This window comes from Octopus sinensis, linkage group LG5 (genome assembly GCF_006345805.1).
Source record: "Octopus sinensis linkage group LG5, ASM634580v1, whole genome shotgun sequence".
Classification (NCBI taxonomy): domain Eukaryota; kingdom Metazoa; phylum Mollusca; class Cephalopoda; order Octopoda; family Octopodidae; genus Octopus; species Octopus sinensis.
In genome coordinates, this window is record NC_043001.1 from 34295581 (window position 1) to 34313354 (window position 17774).

General features: G+C 38.2%; 1 long non-coding RNA gene across 1 annotated transcript in view; it reads left to right on the forward strand.

Moving 5' to 3' along the window:
• The first annotated feature begins 6430 nt into the window (after window positions 1–6430).
• The window catches only part of LOC118763489, a 13467-nt gene continuing 2123 nt past the window's right edge, over window positions 6431–17774 (forward strand). The window contains exons 1-2 of the long non-coding RNA XR_004999248.1: window positions 6431–6609; window positions 12071–12080. This is a non-coding gene — a long non-coding RNA (uncharacterized LOC118763489). The remainder of the gene's footprint in view (window positions 6610–12070; window positions 12081–17774) is intronic.

A 17774-nucleotide genomic window follows, 5' to 3' on the forward strand; every position in this document is an offset into this window, starting at 1 on the left:
CTCTCTTGATTTCGTTTTACTAAAGCATAACAAGATTGTATTCTACCCCTCTTTTTAGTTTAAGTCCTACGCCTCCACCGACATTCGTTTCTTCCGTAATATGTAATAATAAGTGCTCAATGTGATTTACAATCTTTCTAAAGATATTTTTGTCCTTTGTTATGAGTTGTCGCCATCTTAGATACGGTATCTTAAATTTCATTTGAGCGCTATTTTACTTTCTTCCATTACGGAATGCTGAACTTCTTAGAGCGAAACAAATGTAAACGAAATAATAAGAACCGACGATCAAAAAGATCTGTTGAGACTGTTTTCGTTAATATAATATCTTTTAACTTGGCGCCCATGAAAACATCATATGTTACTTTAGCACTGTGTTTTATGATTCGCCAATGCATTCGCTTTCCTCGCATACGCAGAGGAGGTCAAAATATCACGTGTAAATGTTATACTAAATATATAAAAGTAAAACGGCATTTGAAGTGGCTAAACTAAGAGGCAAAAATAAAGAAAAAATTCAAAAAGCAATATAGAAACAATAATAAGAGAAGTGGTTAGAGAAAAAGACGAAAAAGAGATGTAAATAGAATAAAAAAAGATGAAAAGTAAAAACAAAAAAATGGCAGTTCATCGCCCTCAGATGTGGAAGAGAGGCACCAGTTAATTTGTATCGTTAGTTGTGCGAAATATGAAGACATGCTTAGGTTACGCCTTTGTTGTTGTTGTTGTTGTTGTGCTGCTGCTGCTGCTGGTTTTCATTATGTTATTGTGCAATTTTGTTGTTCGTTATGTATATATATATTTTGTCTTTAGCAACGTCATGTCGAATGTCTATTTGAATAAATAAAAGAAGAAAAGAAAGAATTCCATAGAGTCTAGTCTTTCCATCAAATATACGATGAAAGAGAAATACATTTTGCTTATTGACTTTTCTATATTCTAGAACCTTTGATGAGATGAAAACGAAATAAGTAAATAATCACGTATAGAACATAAACAATTTAACAATTTTTTTCTTTACTAAAGAATAAAAGGAAAGAAAGATATAACTGTTCATATTTCATCTATTTGACTAGATTTTAGTAACACTACAACATCTTTCAGACAGTTAAAGAAAAATTTAATCAGTCCGCAACCTTTTAAATTATTATCATTGGACTTCTTTTTACTATTTTCTCTCTATTTGAGTCAAATAGACGGAAGATAAATCTAATTATTGCTCTTGCTATAAAAATGAAACCTAATACTAATCGGGAAAATTCTACAGTTATTTGGAAGCTTGAAGACTGCAGAGTCTCTTTTGGTAATATATTTCTTCCGAAACGATTGATTCTTGAGATTGGGTGAGGTCCACAAAATATTGAAAGTGCGGCCTTAGGAGAAGATATCTTTCAAAAGTAGATTTATTGTTAACCATTGGTTATCTTTTCTATTTTAAGATTATTATTCTTATGTGCGTGAGGGGCATCGCCTAATGGTTGGGATGTTTCACTCACGATTGCGAGATCGTGAGCCCGATTCTTGGACCGTGAGGTGTATTGTGCTCTTGAACAAAAATACTTCATCTGAAGTTGCTCTGCGATCACTTCGACATCTGACGTGTGGTACACCGTACACCTATAGAGATCATGGAGATTTGAATGGGTGGGATGCGTAAACTAATGTGCAGCGCGAACATTTGATCACTATACACAGGTCATTTGTGCAGGCTGTTTCGCAACAAATTGCAAAGCCGCCTTTCTCGCACTTGAGAAGCTACCTTACATTTTTATGTTTACGTAAAGAAATAAGCAATCTTAACTATGGAAAGAAATTGAAGAAATAATCTATCTATTGGGTTGTGCGGTAAGTTCGTGCCTATTTATAGTAGCTTACCTTTCGACTTATTTTAGAACATGGTTGAGTCCATAAAATAGGATTTGACTACACTTCCATTTAGAGCGCAGTTTAAGCTATCTTTTCGTGGAAGAACGTTTATGTTCCTATAATCTGTGTTAATTCTGTAATCTTTTAAAATGGAAGATAAGAAAGTTCATTTTCGGCACTTGATGCTTTGGGAACCAGACAAAAATTGCTGCAGCTCGGCTGGGATGTGCTACCCCACCCTCCATATTCCCCAGATATTGCTCCTTCGTATTTCCACTTATTCAGGTCTCTGCAGAATAGTCTTAATGGCAAAAATTTCAATTCCTTGGATGACGTAAAAAGATACCTTGACGAATTCTTTGCCACGAAAGCCCCTCAATTCTGGAAAGAGGGTATTTTCAAGTTAAAGGAAAGCTGGAGACGCATTGTGCGACAAAATGGTTCATATTTGGTTGATTAAAAATGTAATGGCAAGTATTTATTGACCTTTTTCTTTCCTTTAAAAATCGGCACGAACTTTCCGGACAACCCAATATATATTCTGCTACGATACAGCTAATTAGGTAAAGCATCTTAAGCTCATTCCTACATCTTTATTTTCAACCCAAAGAAAAGTACGTATGGTTGAAGTTGAACCCACAGCCGCTTAACAAAGCACCGTAGCCGACCCACTGTGTTCTGGATTCTTAAATCACTTTACACTCCTCTTGATAATGTAGATATCACTTGGAATATACTTTCACATCCAAATCCTGCTCAGACGGACACGTATCAGCTCAACTTCTCCTTACTTTCTTAAAACACATTTCACTAATCATTGCTCAAATAAACAGACCACTGCGAAATCGTTGGCCATGATCCTCATAATCCCGAGGCCCTTGTAGTATGGCACCTCACTACATTGTACGTGTGACGAACCAGAACTACTGGACCCCTTGCCAAAGTTTTGGCCTTAATGACAAGTTAAATATTTCTATATAATCTTCGCTGGTCGATGGAGCGTTGGAGCGTCACGAATCAGTCACGACTTACTTTAATTTTTTTTCTATGATACATGGAGGCCACTCCATTTGTTTAAAAACAAAGAAATTTCATTTTCCCCTGCTTTCTCCCTTGGATGAAAATGGAGCCAGGAGGCATCGTCTTTTGTGATACATCTCATCCATTCCTTCTACCTTTCCTTGACTTGCCTCAACCAAATCCTTTTGAATTACAACGTTCATAAAAGATAGAATCTTGTTATCGCTGGTAAATTTGTCGTTACTGTGAATACTGCCATATTTACCCATCCAAATTAATGTTTTCTAAACTATTCTCTGTTGCATCTTTTATATAACTGTAAGTGTTCAAGCTTCAAATTCTGCTTCTTTGACCTTTTCACTGTCTTCTTTCTTTTTTTTTGCTAAAAAATAATTTGGGGGAGAGGCGTATTTATATTACTGAGGTTACTATAGCAACCACCGAGTATCTCTTGTAACTTGAGGCCATTTTGAAAGACGAATAACAGCTATATGCTAAAAATATACAAACAGTTAAGGCGCTTGGCATTATGGTTAAGGCATTCGGCTCACGGTTGAGAGTTCAATTCCCGGCGGCGGGTTGTGTCCTTGTGCAAGACACTTTATTTCACGTTGCTCCAGTCCACTCAGCTGGCAGAAATGAGTAGTACCTGTATTTCAAGGGGGGGGCACCCTTGTCACATTCTGTCTCCCTCTGAATCTCCCTGAGAACTATGTTCAGGGTACTATGTGAGAACTATGTGAAGAGTCCTCAGCTACTAGCACGTTAATTCCACGACCAAGCTTTTCCGTTGATCGGATCAACTGGAAACCTCATTGTCGCAAGCGACGGAGTCCCAATCAGCAGTTAAAATGTTTAAAGACAAACCTTTCTTCGTGGGTGGACCCTGAATCAATCTGATAGCCTCCTGTTAATAAAACGGGAACACCATTTCTTATTTTATCACTACGTAATTCAGCTAAAAACTGCATTTTCATGGAGTTCTAAGATGAATGTCCTTTCGCTTCATCATACAATAATTCTACCAAAGGCACAATTTTAGTGCTTGAAATTTTGGTGGATGGAGCTATATCGATTTCAGTGATCACGTCTACTTATTCTATTAACCACGTGAGGATGAAATGTAAAGACGACCTCGGCGGAATTTGAACGCATAACGTAAATCCGGAAAAAATGCCGTGAAGAAGAAATCTCGTCAAGAAATGCCGTCCGACGCTCTAACTACTCTGTTACTTCGCCGCCTTGGATAAATGATATAAGCGAATATGCATCCATTTGCACACACACATACACGCGCAAACACACACACGCACACACGTATAGCATTTCCTTTGCATCAGACATCCTTCAATCTTATTGCACGTACTAAGCTAGCTGTGCGATCAGCGTAACCTGGCTGACTCTCTAGCACACGACACTCAAAGGGATATGCTTCTTCGTATTATGTATGATGTGTGTGTAGAGTGTGCATGCGTGCGTTTCTGTCTATAAATGTGTGTGTGTGTGTGTGTGTGTATGAATACGTCTGCATTAAGTACATTTCTTTAATATCATTTAATCAATTCAGTAAGCGCCACTACTTTCATGAGAGGAAGTTTACACCCACAGCGTGTGTGACGTGTGTATATAGATTCAAATAAACCAAAATATCTGTAGCCTTTAGGTGCACATTATATGGTAGCTTTTTTTTCTTCTTCTTCTGCGGCTCAGATTTGAAACGTCAAACATTCTGACAAGTTGATGTAGCGTTAAGTTTGCTATAAAGGGAAGAAAGAGCCAAGCGTTTCATTTCCCGCAGGGCTTTTTTCTTAAAAAAGGAAGAATAACTCAAAAAGAAAAGAGATACCAATGATGCCGGCTATGACGACCGTGGTGACGATGGCGGACGCTTTAGATTTCGATGTATGATAGTTGCAATATTAGTGGTCACATCTGTGATGCTAACTCTATATTATAATGATGACAATAATGACAACGGTAATGGTGAAGATAACGATGTTAGTGGTGGTAGTGATGATGGTTGGCTATGTTGATGAAAGTACTGGTAGTGAGACTGCTAGTTATAGTGTTGGTGACACACACACACGTGCGCATGTGCACACACACAGAGGCAATATCGAACACACATACAAAAGGTTTGTCTTTTGCCAGCTCGTGGGTAGGCTACGATTGTAGGTGTAAGAGAATATATTCTCTTCACTTCACCTGGTGTTAAGAAACACTGAAATTCATAGACAAGCGAGATAACTCGCATTAGGCCCTGTTACAGGAACCATAGACATCAATGGGATCTTTTACCTTTTGACCTACAGGTTTAAAAAATAATTTTTTGTAACTAAACACTTTCAAACTTCGGACACTGGTAGAATGTGTCATATAAAACATCTTTTACTCTTAGCATTTTTGAGAAAAACTTACATTTACGAAGTTATTTCACGTTAAAGTTGTTCTATCTCAGTAATTTCAACCAATCAATGACGTGTATTTAGCTGTTTCGTCATCTTTATGTCTTGTCAACACCATGTACTCGAAACTAGGTGAGATATAGGCTAAATCGTTGCCTATGGCTATATACAAAATAATCTCTGTGTGAAAATAATCTCCTGGTATGTTCCAACATTTTATACAATGGAAAATATTCAAATATGAATGAGAAGCAGCTCGTGGGATATAAACAATATTGAACACGCACACACAAAGCATGTCTTTTGTCACTTAGTGGGCAAGTTTCAATTATAAACGTAAAAGAATATATTCTCTTCGATTTACCTGGTGCTAAAACGCGGAAAGCCATAGACAAGCGAAATAACTCTTATCAGGTTCCGTCCCAAGAGGGATAGACATCGATGTTTCGTCATTTTTGTGAATTATCAATACCACGTGCCCAAGACGAGGCCAGGTGAACTATTGGTACTCCATCAGTTACGACGACGAGGCTTCCAGCTGATCCGTTCAGCGTAACAGCCAACACACTCCACAGACACGAATACCCATAACATAGTTTTCAAGGAGATTCGGCGTGAGAGAGAATGTGACAAGGTCGGCCCTTTGAATTAGAGGTACAACTAATTTTTCCCAGGTGAGTCGACTGGACCAACGTGAAATAAAGTGTCTTGCTCAAGTATGTAGATACAGAGGTTGGACAAAATAATGGAAACACCTAACATCATAGCATCATAATTTTGTAATATCTATAAAACCGTCAAAAAAAGCTTGTTTATTTTCATGTTTTTTTTAATTTATTATTAGTGTTGCTTAATATGTTTTGCTAAAATAGATGTTTCTTTTCAGCTATCACCAGAAAAAGGTAATTAAAATTCATTAAAATGACAGATCTATCGAACTTTATACGAGGTCAAATTGTTGGTGCTCGTATGGCAGGCACTAGCGTAACGAAAACAGCCGAAACGTTTGGTCTATCACGAAGTACTGTCTCGAAAGTAATGACAGCCTTTGAGAAATAGGGGAAAAAACCTCCTCGTCTAAACAAAACTCCGGAAGAAACGTAAAACTTTCAGATAGAGACCGTCGGACTCTTACGTAAATTGTTAGGAAGGATCACAAAAGTACAGCTCCCAAAATTACTACAGAGCTTAATGTCCACCTCGAGAACCCAGGTTCCACAAACACTGTTCGCCGAGAGCTGCACAAAGCCGGATTTCACGGGAGGGTTGCAATCAGAAAACCGCTACTTTCAAAAGCAAACATTGTAAAGCGTTTAGAGTAGAATAAAAACCTCCAGAATTGGTCCCTAGAACAGTAGAAAATGTTATTTTCTCGGACGAGTCATCCTTTACCATATTTACGACCACCGGCCGAGTATATGTGTGGAGACAGCCAAAAGAAGCATTTGACTCAGACTGCCTTCTTCCAACAGTTAAACATGGAGGAGGATATGTGATGATCTGGTGGTGGTGAGACTACATCTTGGAAATCCATGAGCTCAATGGTTTCCTTTAATGGCAGAATTAATAGTCAAGATTATTTAAGCATTTTATCTGATCAAATTCATCCCATGGTAGCAGAACTGTTTCTGGAGGGAAACGCAATCTTTCAGGATGATAATGCACCAATTCACACAGCTAAATTTGTTACTGAATGGCACGAGGAACTTTCTAGTGAAGTTGAACATCTTATCTAACCACCACAGTCCCCAGATCTCAATATTATTGAACATTTATGGTGCATTTTAGAAAAACAAGTAAGGAATCGATATCCTCCACCATCATCAATACAAGAACTGGAGGCTGTTTTAGCTGAAGAATGGACATAAATTCCTTTGGAAACAATTCAAACTTTGTACGAGTCCATACCTCGTAGAATTCAAGCTGTAATTACTGTCAAAGGTGGTCTTATCTCATTTAAAATAAATTTGTTTGAAATTTTAAGGTGTTTCCATTATTTTGTCCAGCCACTGTATATGTACCACTTAAGCATGGATGTTTTATTAAAACAAACTATACTGCGGCAATTATCTTGAGAGAAACTCTCATACTGTCTTTTTATGCAAAATGCCCTCTTGTTTATATCTGTTTCTTTTTTACCCACAAGGGGCTAAACACAGAAGGGACAAACAAGGATAGACAAACGCATTAAGTCGATTACATCAACCCCAGTGCATAACTGGTACTTAATCTATCAACCCCGAAAGGATGAAAGGCAAAGTCGACCTCGGCGGAATTTGAACTCAGAACGTAATGGCAGACGAAATACGGCTACGCATTTCGCCCGGCGTGCTAACGTTTCTGCCAACTCGCAGCCTTTTTATATCTTGTTTATATCGCTAGAGGAGAGAAATATCCCTGCTATCTCTATCGGTCAAGTGTTCATCACTGACAAGATCAAAGAAGGTCGAAATCGCTTTATTTGGTGGTGTTGGTGTTGGAGGTAGCGGTGATTTATCTTCCCGCTGGAGATATAAATAAAACGCTGATATGAGAACTACTCCCATGGTAGCTGCTGCAGTATAGTTCGTTCTAAAAGAACATCCACGTTTAAGAGAGGATATTACTTCTCTGTCGGTAATACATAAATATATATAAATGAGTGTGTGTGTGTGTATGTGTGTGTGTGCGTGTAAGTTAGCATGTACGAATATTTATAAGGGATAATGTGTATGAGCGAATACATACATATATATATATATATATATATATATTATATATATATATATATATATATAATTTATTTTATAGAAGGAGCTTCTACAGGACTAGAACTGTTTCATTCAAAAGAAATCATCAGGAAGCTTGATGATTTCTTTTGAATGAAACAGTTCTAACCTGTAGAAGCTCCTTCTATAAAATAAATTAATTTACTCTGCTATGTATTGAGTACCTTATTTACTGTGGTTACCCCGACTCAACCCGGGACCTACATATATATATATATATAATATATATATATATATATATATTATATATATATATATATATATATATATAATTTATTTTATAGAAGGAGCTTCTACAGGACTAGAACTGTTTCATTCAAAAGAAATCATCAGGAAGCTTGATGATTTCTTTTGAATAAAACAGTTCTAGTCCTGTAGAAGCTCCTTCTATAAAATAAATTAATTTACTCTGCTATGTATTGAGTACCTTATTTACTGTGGTTAACCCCAACTCAACCCGGACCTACATATATATATATATATATATATATATATATATATATATATATATATATATATATATATATATTGATAAAAATGGTAAGACAACAAAAGAAAGAAAGAGATCTCGATATTATGTAAATAGGGGAATTTATATGTAAATGTAATATGGGACAATTATTCGGTAGCCATGATAAAACTCCGAGTTTCTGATGCCGAAGTGGAAATCCACGCCGCATAGCATTTTTCCGATGGCCAGATAACTGAAGAGATGGCGGCGTTTTATCTCGGCTTCCGGAGTTTTATCATGGCTACCGAATACTTGTCACATATTATACATATATATATATTATATATATATATATATATATTCACTTATAGACATTACCCTTCATACACATACGTGTTAACTTACACGCACACACACATACAACACATATGTACACACATATGAAAACACTACAATACACACACACACACACACACACACACACACACACACACACACACACACACACACACATATATATATATATACATAAGCGTTTTTATACATATATTTGTATCGAACACGCATACAAAAGGTATGTGTTTTGCCAATTCGCCTGACTGGACAACCAATCTTCCGAGTTCTTTTTACCGGGATTAGAAAAATTGTACGACCGCTGCAATAAATGAGTGAATCTGAGAGGGGTATATCTCAAATAAAATGATAATACATGTTCCTGCCGTATTTTCTTATACCGAAAGCCAGAATATTTTCAGCACACCCTCGTATTTCTACGCACATATACACACGGACTCGCTTGATGCGGTAGGGGATTAAAAATTTAAATAAATTTTTTGTATTTTTCTGATCGTAAATGTTTTTCTTTGCACACACACACACACACACACACACACACACACACAACACACACACACAGACTATACTTTTTTAGTGCCTACATATAGTCCAGCATTGTATAGTGTCTCCATATTGTCCGGCATTCTACAGTGTCTGCATATACTCCGGCATTTTATAATGGCTACATATAGTCTGGCACTTTAATTGAACCCATCAGTGTGCCCCCTCTCTCTACGTGACGACAGGCCATTTTTCTCGTCTCTCTTTTCTGGATGCGACGTCCAGATAGCGGGGCGTCATTTCTCTTGCCTCTCAATACCTTTTTTTCTCTTCCCTTTATTCTATATCCTTTCAAAAATTCTCCTAGGCATTAACCATTACAATTCGTCTTGGCCTAACGGCCCTTAATGTCTGTCGTCCTCGATTGTTTACTCTGTATTACCTCATGGGTAGGTAGAAACTCTTTGACCTTGGTTGGTAATCTACCGAGAAGGAAATTTCCAAAATAAAACCTGAGGCTTTAGAAATTCTCGGTTTTGTCAATTTTCATGTCGCACCAGCGAAAGCCTTCTTGGGCCAATTGGTGGGGGTAGTGCAGTGCAAGCTATGCCCTCTGAAAATTATTCATCTGCACTGGTACTTCTTGTACAACAAATCTTAATAAAATCATTTGAATTGGTTGGCAGAAACCTAAAAGTGCACTTATAACTTATTCTGAAGTGTGTCAAACAGATTCAGTAAATGGCAAAAAAAAAAAAAAAAAAAGAAAAAAGGCTTGGAAACGCCAAGAGGATAAGTCTGGCTCGGCAGTAGTCCAAGTGTGTTACAGGCTGGACCCGATCGTCATCCTGCCACTGTGGTCAAACAATTTTCAAGAAGAAAAAAATGAACATTCTCTGAATTTTTGTTGTTGGAATGTGCGCACATTTCTAAATGATAATTTTAACAAAAGGATAGAAAAGCATACTGAACTTATTGCATGTGAGCTTAAATAATATTCCTTTGCGCTCTCTGAGACTCGTCTCTCTGATGAGGGTCAAATAAATGAACTTACTTATGGATATACTATCTTCTGGAGAGGCCTACATGAGGTTCAGCGAGGAAAACCTGGTATTGGGTTTGCTCTCAAGAATTCATTAGTATCCACCATTGCAGAATTTCCAAGTGGTGTATCTGAACGATCCATGTCATGTCGTATAAAAGTGACAAAATTTAGGTTTCTTACCATTGTCAGTATTTATGCACCAACAATATCCCATTCTGCTGAAACTGCAGGACAGCTTTATGATGATCTAGTACTATCATTGAGGAAAGTACCAATTTTTGACAAGCTGATCATATTGGGAGATTTTAACGCAAGAAATGGAAATGACTACATTTAATGGCCTGCTTTAGGCTGACATGGGATTGGAAATTGTAATAAAAATGGAGTAGCTCTTTTGACGTTTCGTACTGAAAATAATCTGGTTGTTACCAACATATTGTTTAAGCAGAAAAATAAATATAAAACTACCTGGATGCACCCAAGATCTAAGGACTGGCATCCCATAGATCATATTTTGATCAGAAAGCGTGATATGAAAAATATTTCTAGTGGTCGGACAATGAGAGGAGCAGAGAGCAGGACTGAATTTTTCGATAATGACTAAAAGTGGACAGTCTGGCACAAAGGTACTGAAAAAGTTAAGTGTTGCAAACTTTAAATTAGCAAGCAACTTGCATAGATTCCACGAAGCTATAGAAAATATCAATCTTGATCCAAACAATCTATGGGAAAATTTCAAAGCAAATGTATTTCAGGCTGCAAGTTCTTCAGTGGGATTTAAATCTCGTAAATCCAGCGACTGTTTTTCAGACAAATCACGTCCCTTGTATCTGAAAACTACGGAAATATAAAAAAAAAAATTTCAGTGTCTTACCCAAAAGGTAATGTTACCTTCTCGTGTCACACCGACTCATAATGGCTGGTTTCCCGGTTTCCATTGCATATATATATTCCCAACATGGACGGGACACTGGACCTTCACAGGGTTACTCATTTCTGCCAGCTAAGTGGACTGGAGCAACGTGAAATGAAGTATTTTGCTAAAAAACGCAACGCTTTGCCCGTGCTAGGAATCGTACCCACAATCTTACGATCACGAGTCCAACACCTTAACCACTAGGCCACTCGCCTCCATCTACCCCTTACGTGTATACATTTCTGTTGTAGCTATTGTGGACACCGCTGATGACTACTAAAGCATCATCTGCAGTTGGAAAAAGTACTATATTTTAATTAATTCATTATAGCCATATGGCATTTTCAACTAGCATCCGCAGATAATACAGAAGATTTCTGCTGATGACGACAACGATTATAATGATGATGATGATGATAACGATAATGACGACGACGATGACGGTGATAATAATGATGATGATGATGATGGTGGTGGTGGTGGTGGTGGTGGCGTTGAGACTAATATTGGTAGAGTGTAGTGTACCTTAAAAATTAATTTGCTTGCATCTGTTGTGATCGATTGAAATATATATATGCATGCAAGCATGCATGCATGATAAAAAATAAAAAAATAAAAAATAAAACTGCGCGTTGCATACATACTGCACCACCTGTATCTCGGCGTGCAAAGCTGATGAGAAAAAGAGAAAGTAACAAAAAAAAAATGTAATAAAATTAGAAGAAATAATTAACCAAAAAAAAAAAGATGAAAAACTGAAAGAACTGGAAGAGTAACAACGAGAACAACATACGAGTACTTTGGAAATAACGTTAACTAATTATGAATACGTGTGTGTGTGTGTGCATGTGTGTGCGCGTATGTTTATATGTCTATCTATCTATCTATCTATCTATCTATCTATCTATCTATCTATCTATCTATCTATCTATCTATCTATCTATCTCCGTCCATGTATGTATGTTATGTATGTATATATATATATTTCTAATCATGTAAATATATATGTAATTATATATATATACATACATATATATATATATATATATATTATATATTATATATATATATACATATATATATATATATTTATATGTATGTATATATATCATGTAATTATATATAGGTATATATAATATATAGATATATATATATACACACGCATGTTGTGTGTGTATTCTATGGGTGTGTGTATATATATATATATAATATATATGAGACAGCAACGAGTACAATTACAATAATGATGAATGTTAACACCACCACCAGCAACAACAACAGCAACAACAGCAACTACAACAACGGCAGCAACAACAAGAACAACAAAATGAACAAGAACTCTCTCTACACACGCGTACTCACCACCTCTTTTACTACAAGAAACATCGAAAAAAAAATCACAACGAATGAAAAAATAAAAACAATAAATAAAATAACAAAATGTCTCTTAGACGTACAATACGATATAGAAATAATAATAATAATAATAATAATAATAATAATAATAATAATAATAATAATAATAATAATAATGATGATGATGCTGCTGCTGCTGCTGCTGCTGCTGCTGCTGCTGCTGCTGATGATGATGATGATGATGATGCTGATGATGATGATGCTGATGATGGTGGTGGTAGTGGTGATGATGATGATTATGATGTTAATAATAATAATAATAATATAATAATAATAATAATAATAATAATAATAATAAATAATAATAATAATAATAATGATGATAATAATAATAATAATGATGATGATGATGATGATGATGATGAGATGATGATGATGATGGTGGTGGTAGTGGTGATGATGATGATTATGATGATGTTAATAATAATAATATAATAATAATAATAATAATAATAATAATAATAAATAATAATAATAATGAGAAAATAGTTACAGAAGCAAATTCTAGGAGAAAAACCAAAATAATTTGGGGGAGGTGGGGTGGAGGGTACAGCAAAGAGAAATATATATAAAAAAATATCTATATCAAACAAAAACAGAAAATTAAAGTCATTTATCTTAATTAGGTGTGTACTGAACCGGAACCGTGAATCATAAACTGCTTTATTCAGTGAGGAGGGAGGGAAAGAGCGGAGGTTTGGGTGATACTAAGAGTGGTGGCGGTGGTGATGGTGGTGGTGGTGGTGGTGGTGGTGATAATGGTGGTGGTGGTAGCGGTGGTGGAGGTTGTGGCTGTTGTAGTTTGTGATGTAGTTGTTGTTGGTTATGATAAAAGATTAAAAAAAATTACAGTATTAGCAGGGATGGTGTGACGGTTTTCACGGTGGAGGCAGTTGCGGTGGTGTTGGTCGTGGGGGCTGGCTGATGATGCTGGTGGTAGCGAGGGGTGGTTGTAGTGGCTTGGTATTGGTGGTGGTTGTAGTGGTGGCGCTTTAGTCGATGTTGCTAATGATAAAGCGTCTAATATTGGTGATAGCGTGTTGGTTTTCCCAAGTAGAGGTTGTTGTGGTAGTGGTGGTGGTCGCGGCGACGGAAGCGGTAGTTATAGTAGTAGTGGTGGTTACAGTGGAAAAGCTATTGTTGGTGATGGTGTTGTTGTTGTTGTTGTTGTTGGTAATGATAAAGCCTATAGTTTTTTAAAGATGGCGGGGGCAGTGTCTTTGTATGGTGATGACGGCAGTCGTTCTGCAGTGGTGTCGGTGGTGGTGGTGCCGGGGTTGGTATTTGTAGCAGCAATGGTGGTGGCGGTGATGATAGTAGTGGTTGTAGTTGTTGCTGATGGCGATGATAATGAGGGGGGGGGGTTTGTTGTTTCATTTTGGTAATGGTGTTGGTGGGGAAGCTGTTGTTTTTGGTGGTGGTAGTGGTGGTGGTGGTGGTGTTAATATTGCCAGTGATGCATGCAAATGATATTGTGTTGATTCGTTGTTGTTCTTGTTGTTAAAGGTGATGATGATGATGAGGATGATGATGATGATGAATAGTGGTAATGGCGGTGATGAATGTGGTTGTGGTAATCGTGATTGCAATAATGATATTGATTATCATGGCGTGACGACGACGACGACGACAACGATGATGATGATGATGATAATGAAGATGATGATGATGATGATGATGGTGATCGTAATGTTGATAACGATGATGATGATGATGATAAAGAGGAGGAGGGGGAACAGGATGATGATGTGATAATGATGATGATGATGATGATGATGATGATAATGATGATGACAATGATGATAATGATGATGATGGTGATGACAAGAAGGAAGAGGAAAACAGGATGATGATGATGATGGTAATGTTGATAGTGATGTTGATGTCGATTGCGATGATGATGACGACGGGGATGATGATAATAAAGATGAAGAAGGGGAACAGGATGATGATGATGATGCTAATTCTGATAATGATGATGATGATGGTAATGATGATGATGATGACGATGGTGATAGTGACGATGATGATGATAAAGAGGAGGAGGGGGAACAAGATGATGATGATGACGATGATGATGATACTGTTGCTAATAGTGATAATGGATTTGGTGGCCTCGTGGGGGTGGGGAGGGAAGGTTTGAAATAAGGATAATCAATTAGCGGCTGTTGTTGCTTCGCTCTGACCCGTTCTGATCAAATCCTGACGAAATAAGCCTGTCATCAACATAATTCCAGCCGTGACCATCACAGCTTGGCTTTTTATTATTCTTTTAATCTTTTACTTGTTTTAGTCATTTGACTGCGGCAGTGCTGGAGCACCGCCTTTTGTCGAGCAAATCGACTACAGGACTTACTCTTTGTAAGCATAATACTTATTCTATCGGTATTCTTATGCCGAACCGATAGCTTACGGGGACGTAAACGCACTAACATCGGTTGTTAAGCGATGTTGTGGGGACAAACACAGACACACATATACACACACATCTATCTATCTATCTATCTATCTATCTATCTATCTATCTGTCTGTCTGTCTGTCTGTCTGTCTGTCTGTCTGGGAGTGGCCGAGTGGTAAGTAGCTAGCTTACGAACCACATGGTTCCGGGTTCAGTCCCACTGCGTGGCACCTTGGACAAGTGTCATCTCCAATAGCCACGGGCCGACCAAAGCCTTGTGAGTGGATTTGGTAGATGGAAACTGAAAGAAGCCCGTCGTATATATGTATATGTATATATATGTGTGTGTGTGTTTGTGAGTCTGTGTTTGTCCCCCTACCATCACTTGACAGCCGATGCTGGTGTGTTTACGTCCCCTAACTTAGCGGTTCGGCAAAAGAGACGATAGAATAAGTACTATGCTTACAAAGAATAAGTCCTGGGGTCGATTTGCTCGACTAAAGGCGGTTCTGAAGCATGGCCGCAGTCAAATGACTGAAACAAGTAAAAGAGAGTAAAAAGAGTAAAAAAGTATATATATATATATATATATATATTTTACGGAGATGTACTCGCATAGCAAGTAATTTGATCTGAGATCGTGTGCTGAAACGAAAACAATTGCAGCGTGGAAGGTGTTTATAAGCCATTTAAGAAACACACAAAAGCCGTTCGATTCACTTCAACATTTAAGTTTAATTTGTCAAAATATTTTCGTCGCTAAAATCCGCGACCTGTTCATTGACAAAGTCCGTGCTGCATATATACATACACGACGGGCTTCTTTCAGTTTCCGTGTACCAAATCCACTCACAAGGCTTTGGTCGGCCTGAGGTTACAGTAGAAAGCATTTTCCCAAGGTGCTACGCAGTGGGGCTGAACCCGAAACCATGTGGTTGGTAAGCAAGCTACGTACCACACAGCCACTCCTACACCTGTGTGTACCAGTATGAACCTGGTTTACATTTATTTTAACAGACATTAAACTACTATTTCAGCGAGATTCAGCTGGTATTTCTTGCAGGCTGAGCGAACACGCAAGACGCCAGCGGTGAGGATGGTAATGATGATGGTGATAAACGTGTTAATGGCTGTGGTGATGGCCACGGTTGTAGTGAGGGTGAGAATAATTGTGACATTGGTGACATTAGCTGTTCTTTTCATGAAGGCAAAGGGCGGGGTGGTTGTTATATTGACAGCGAGTGTGATGGTGGTGGTGGTGGTGTCGGTGGTAGTGGTGATGGTGGTGGTAGTGGTGATAGTAGTAGTGGTTGTGGTGGTGGTGTTGGTGGTAGGGGAAGTGTTGTGGTGTTAATGTCTGTTGTTTATGACAGTAATCTTTGCGATCGTTAGAGCTATGGCGGTGGTGATGATGATGATGATGATGTTAATGGTGGTGGTTATAGTGGTGATAGTAGTGGTCCTTGTGTTGATGGTGGCGCTAGTGGTGGTGGTGGTGGGTCTATTGTTGGTGGTTCTGGTGTTGATGGCTCTGGTGTTGGTGGCTGTGGTGGTGGTGGATGTGGTGTTGGTGGCAGTGGTGTTGGTGGCTGTAGTGGTGGTGGTTCTGGTGGGGGTGACGCTGGTGGCGGTGGAGCTGGTAGTAGTGTTGTCGGTGGTGGTCACGGTCGGGGTGGTGTTAGCGGCGGCGTTGATGGATGTGTTTGTTTCAGTGTAATTACCATGACTGTATTGTTGATGACTAGGGGAGTTGGTTATGGTGGTGGAAGTGGTGGTGGTGGTGGTGGGTGAAGTGGCGGTGGTTGTGCTGGTGGTAGTACTTGGTGGTAGTGCTTAATATAATGATAGCGGATAAAGGATGGTGATTTGGTGATGACTCCGCGGTGGTGGTGGTGGTGGTGGCGATATCAATATTGGTATTGATGTAGTCACCGATAGCAGAAGTGGTGGCGGTGTAGTGTTAGTGATCGTAGTGCTGGTGGTGGTGGTGTTGATGATAGTAAAAATAACAATGGCGGCTCTATTGATGATTGAGATCATATTTAATGCTTTTGTTGTTGGTGTTTAGTTCTCGATCAGCTTTGATGGAGCTGACATATGATCAAGGCATCCCACCCATGACCACCTCGTTTATAATACAGAAATAATATGGCTTTGTGGTTCAGAAGCTCACTTTGCTACCACGTGATTTCGGATTGATCACAACTGCTCGGCACATTGGGCAAGTGACTTTAATTATAACTTCCAGTTGAATTTGGTCGATCAAAACTGTGTAGAAGCCCGCCAAAAATACATAACACACACATCACACACACACACCACACACAATATATATATATATATATATATATATATATATATATTATAATATTACAACAACATACATACATACAAACATACAAACACACAGAATTATATATATCATGTGATTACGTGACTCACCAAACTGTCAAGTGGTGTTACACATCGCTGGTCACAATGCGCCTTTGCATTGTTTTAGCCTTCAAATGACGTCACCTCGCTTGTTAGGCGAGCCGGCCAACATTCTCTTCCCCCACCCTGATTGAATCAAGGAGTGAAACCCACGATCTAGCGATCGGGAGTTGCGACAGCCTAACCACTAGGCCACGCGCCTTCAACACACACACACA